The sequence below is a fragment of the Chiloscyllium punctatum genome, chromosome 29 (assembly GCF_047496795.1).
Source record: "Chiloscyllium punctatum isolate Juve2018m chromosome 29, sChiPun1.3, whole genome shotgun sequence".
Taxonomy (NCBI): domain Eukaryota; kingdom Metazoa; phylum Chordata; class Chondrichthyes; order Orectolobiformes; family Hemiscylliidae; genus Chiloscyllium; species Chiloscyllium punctatum.
In genome coordinates, this window is record NC_092767.1 from 56,234,835 (window position 1) to 56,240,834 (window position 6,000).

Genomic DNA, 6,000 nt, shown 5'->3' on the forward strand with positions numbered 1-6,000 from the left:
CTTTGGAAGTTGCTGGACTGGTCTGATCTTCTTTTTGGTTTGACTTTGTCTAGTTATTTCCCCAGTTGTTAACTTGTTCAAAGGTCTGAGATGAGAATGTGAGTCTTTGGGAATGAGTATTAGTCTCCACAGTTCTGCAGAATTTGTTCGCATTGACTGGTGACTTTAAGTTCAAACATGGTGTACAGTTCTTGTGCCTGTAATACAACCCAGCATAAAGGATTTCATGATGGCCTACTATTTATCATTGAAACTGTTATCAACTGGCAATTTAAAATTTTAAACAAGTTTATCTCTTAACTGTCTGCTGGTGTGCGAATTGGAGGGGTGCATGGGTTTATGATCATCTGTGTTCTGCATAGTGACATAAACAGAAATTAACAATTAAAGTTATAAATTTGACATCCAAGATCTGTTATTTGTAAATTCTGGTTAGGAACAATTGAACGATTTTGAGGGTCATTGAATGGTTAAATGTCACTGTGTTGCAAATCCAGTGATCGAGAGGCTGGTTTTGGTTCAGCTTCATTTTTCTGTATCACTCCGGACACCATACCTCCAGGCACAATAACTCTGGACACTGTCACTCTGGTTACAACACTGTCACTCTGGACACTATCACTAGATACTTTGAGATCAGACTGTGACATTGGACAGTGTAATGCTGGACATTGCGATGTCAGATGTTTTAACTATAGACACGAACACTGGAAATAGTGACACTGGATATCATTTGGATGCAGATAAAAAAGGAAAACAGTCAAAAAGAAAACAAATGAGATAGAATCTACTTGGAGAAATGGGAACTAAATGGGACTGAGTGAGAATGATTATGGCTGTTTAATGAACAGAAATCAGAACACTGCAATGATGTCCACATCTAATTGAGGGTCTCGGGGTGGATTGTATAAAGAATACCAGATATGCAGGAGTGCGTTTCAGACTGGAATCTAATCGAGGGGTTCAGGGTGGTTTCTGTACAAATGACGGAAGCTGACCTATGTGTGTGAATGTCCCGTGTTAGTCTAACATCCAGGGATTGTTTAATGGAGCTTCCTTCATACTTCAAGGACTCAGACATCTCCATTTTATCCATCTCCCACCAAAATTGACAGGGCAATGACAGCAGAAGCTATACAAAGAGAAATGTTGTCTCTGTAATGCCACATGTAATGCCATCTGTATACATCCAGGGCAGGAACAATCCTGGGATTGATAAGAGTAAATCTCCCTCCACTCCATCCTCATCAAACACTCCCAGGACAGGGACAGAATGGTGTTAGGTACAGAGGAAGAACTCACCATGACATTGTTCCCATCATTGTTCCTTTGGCTATGGGTTTGAAATGCCATCCCCACACTGTCAATGACTATAGATCTGTCTCTGAATTTTGTTTCATCATTTAGGATGTATTCAGCCAGGTGAGCCCTCACAGATCTCTCTCCCTCAGAGGCATAGACAGTGTGTCTGTCTCTCCTCTTCTGTCTCCCTATTTCTCTCCCTGTGTGTCTCTCTCTCTCTCTTTGCCTCTCACTTCTCTGCCTCCCTCCCTCATCTCTGTTTTCTGTGGGTTTTCTGTGGGTTCGTGACACCATTGCGATGTTAAGAGAGACTGTGCCATGAATGTCACAGTGTTTGCTGTGCCCTGGAGGGTGGAGGACTAGCTGGTGGGCAGTAAACAAGGTCATTTCCAGCTTGGTGAGCTAGTACCACACCAGCCTCAAATTTACCTGGACCGTCTCAGAATCCTTCCTCCCCTTCCGAGACCTCTCCATTTCTATCACGGGCGACCGACTCAACATAGACATTTACTACAAACCGACCGACTCCCACAGCTACCTAGACTACACCTCCTCCCACCCTGCCCCCTGTAAAAATGCCATCCCATATTCCCAATTCCTTCGCCTCCACCTCATCTGCTCCCAGGAGGACCAATTCCACTACCAAACAGCCCAAATGGCCTCCTTCTTCAAAGACCGCAATTTCGCCTCCGACGTGGTCGACGATGCTCTCCACCGCATCTCCTCCACTTCCCGCACCTCCACCCTTGAACCCAGTCCCTCCAATCGCCACCAAGACAGAACCCCACTGGTCCTCACCTTCCACCCCACCAACCTCCAGATACATAGTCATTTCCGCCACCTCCAAACAGACCCCACCACCAGGGATATATTTCCCTCCCACCCCTATCAGCGTTCTGGAGAGACCACTCCCTCCGCAACTCCCTCGTCAGGTCCACACCCCCCACCAACCCAACCTCCACTCCCGGCACCTTCCCCTGCAACTGCAAGAAGTGCAAAGCTTGCGCCCATATCTGCCCCCTCACTTCCCTCCAAGACCTCAATGGATCCTTCCATATCCATTGCAAATTCACCTGCACCTCCACACACATCATTTACTGTATCCGCTGCACCCGATGTGGTCTCCTCTACATTGGGGAGATAGGCTGCCTACTTGCGGAATGTTTCAGAGAACACCTCTGGGACACCCGCATCAACCAACCCAACCACCCCGTGACTGATCACTTTAACTCCCCCTCCCACTCCGTGAAGGACACGCAGGTCCTTGGCCTCCTCCATCGCCAGACCTTGGCCACACGACGCCTGGAGGAAGAGCGCCTCATCTTCCGCCTAGGAACCCTCCAACCACATGGGATGAATGTAGATTTATCCAGCTTCCTCATTTCCCTCCCCACACCTTATCTCAGTCCCAACCCCCGGATTCAGCACCACCCTCTTGAACTGCAATCTTCTTCCCGACCTCTCTGCCCCCACCCCTTCTCCGGCCTATCACCCTCACCCTCACCTCCTTCCACCTATCGTATTCCCAGCGCCCTTCCACCAAATTCCCCCCCACCTTTTATCTCAGCCCGCTTGGCACACTAGCCTCATTCCTGAAGAAGGGCTTATGCCCAAAACGTCGATTCTTCTGCTCCTCAGATGCTGCCTGGCCTGCTGCGCTTTTCCAACACCACACTTTTCAACTCTGGTCTCCAGCATCTGCAGTCCTCACTTTCTCCGAGTTAGTACCCAGTGGGGCTGCCTGAAGGGTCACTGCTAAAGACACAGACACTTACAATTGATAGCAATGAGTAGCTGAAGGGAACAATGTTTCCAGGTTCACTGAAAAGAACTACAGTGGGTGGGAGAGAAAACTGTGGGGACGACCAAAGATATGGGCAACTTCATTGAGTGAGGAAGGAATTAGCAGATGGAATATAATGTGCAGCAGATATTTCCAAGCTAACTTAGTGACCGATTAAAATTCCCATTCCTTGCCCAGTCCATCCTTCTACACCCAAAGGTGATTTGTCCCTGTGGGACAGCAGTGTAGGTCAAACTGCGGGATATGAAGATGGGAACTGTGAAGTGTTCCCAGTCTGAGCCACAACATGAGGAGCACAAGGATTGAGATGATTATTCTGTCGTGGAAGGTGAATGAGTTTTGGAAACAGGGTCCCTGTGATTGACAACACTATAAACCTGGCAGCATCCAGAACCAAAGTAAGGCATCAGAGGAATCACAGATGGAAGTGGGAAGGGACTGGGCAAGGGCAGAAAAAAAATCGAGTCAATGTTCTGGGGACATGAGTTTGAATCCTATCGTGACAGATGGTGGGAATTGAATTCAATTTCAGGGGAAAAGGATGGAGTCTCCCCATTAAAACATTGTTGTGAAAACCCGTCTGATACATGAATGTGCTTTAGGTTAGGAAATTTGCCATTTGACCTGGTCTGGCTTACATGTGACTCCAGACCCACAGCAATGTGCTTGACCTTTAACTACCCTTTAGGCAATTGGGGATGGAAAATAATGCCGGCCCAACCAATGATGTTCCCATTTGTGAACAAATTTAAATAAAGTTCTCCAGCTCTGGTACCCTCCTGGTAATCTTCCTGTGCCAACTCTCCAAGATTGATGAATTCTTTGACAATGCAGTTCAGTTCAGTTCCCAGTTCAACATTTAGCTCAATTAACAGGATTTGTGTAGCTCTAATTTTAATGTTTGCTTTCATGATTAATTGCATTAGGTACTTATCTGTGATCGTCACTCAACTTGTCGAAGATCATAGAATCCCTACACTGCAGAAAGAGACCATTTGGCCCATGGAGTTTGCATCGACCCTCCACAACCCAGGCCCTGGTCATGACACGGGCTGCTTCAGGCACAGCCAACTCCATTTTCAGCTTGTCTTTCTCCCTGCCTCACAATTATTCATCCCTTTGTCTGCCAGACTGCTCTTCTCTCTCTTTCTGGGCTCCATCTATTGGAGGAGTGGGACCCAAGTAAGTTGTTCTCTCTTACTGGTTCCCTTCATGCGAGTTTCAGGTCTCGTCTGGTTGACAATGTCCTCACAAAGTGACGAATTTGGTCCCTAGTGCTGCTACTGCGAATCTGATGCTCCCCAGTCAGAATCTGTTCTCCATCCTTGCCATTTGAAGCACGTCTTTGAGGTGGTGTTTAAAGGGCAATCAACATTTAGGAGTGAAGTGATGTAATCATCAGCAAAAACAACCTAGACCATGTCTGTCTTGCTACCAGTTGTTAGGAAGAAGTACTTTATTGTGTTGCCAATTTCAATGTCGAAGCTGAAACCGAATAGTATTCCTGTTTTCATTCCTCACTCATGTCTGAAACATATATCTTTAACCCTACATTATATATCAGTCAGAACTATTTAATGTCTTCTGAAAACACTTCTGGGCCAGACCAGATAAGATTCCCAGATTCCCTTTGGTGAAGGACATGAGTGAAGCAGATGTGTATTTACAGCAATTGGTGTTTGGTTCTGCAATGGGACTATGAAACTAACTTTCAATTCCAGATGGATTAATTATTTGAGATTAAATTCTGCCAATTGCTGGTATTTATATCCTGGGTCACTGCAGCACAAGTCCAATGAGGTTCCCCCAGTCCAACTACATCACAATTTACATTATTCCCCAAATATCAACACCTTAGTTTCCTACAGCACAGTCTGTGTGTGCAGCAGCTCATTTGATTCTCTCTCCCCCACCACGTACACCCATTTATTACTGTGTAGCTGCTACAGTTTGATTTCAAAATGTGTGCATTTCAGTTGGAAAAATACAAATGATTCTGTAATTTTAACTTTATTAATTGGTTGGTTATTAATCATTTATTTCATTCTTAGATTATGGATTAATCAGTTCATTTCAGATGGAAAGAGGGAGCTGTGATCACTGAGATAATGCAGGGCTGGTGTCTGAGTATTTGTGTGATCAAAGGATCAAGAAGTTGCCAACTATTTGGACTCTATATTACAGTGTGAGAATATGGATAAAGAGGACTCCGTAATAGCAATGCCACTGAATTTCATGATAAAATGGTGAAACTTAACAATAAGTCTCTATACAGAAAGTAATCCTTCATGTCGAGGAAAGAGCAGTAATGAGGTGAGGTGATGTAATGCACATGTGCAGGACAAACAAGACAAGGAAATACACAATGAACAATAGGACCCTGGGAAGCATTGACAATTAGAGAGATTTGGGGGGAATGTACACCAGTCTCTGAAGGTAGATAAAGAATGGAGATAATATACTTGCTTTTATTAGCCTGACATCTTGTTTCTGTCCTTGGGATTTTCACTTGCGATCTCTTCCTCCCTTGAACTCTCTTTCACTCATTCCCTCCATCTGACTGTCACTATCTCATTCTCTGTCTGTTGGTTCTTCTCTTTTTCTCTCAATGCATTTTCTCTCCCTCTTTCTCCCTGGGCCCTCTGCTCTGTCCCAGTGGCAAGGAAGGGGGATTGGGAAGATTTGGACTTAGTGCCACAAGTTGCTGTACAGTTAATGCAGTAGGATACACATTTCTCCTGTCTCTCCCTGGTTTTACCCTCACGGCTGTCCAAACCGGGCCAGGGGGTGGAGGGATGAGTGGAAGGGGCATAAAGTACCTTTCTCATTGAGTGTGTGATCAGTTGGCTGCAGACTGGAATCTTGCTGTGCATTACAGCAGTCAGTCAAAAGAC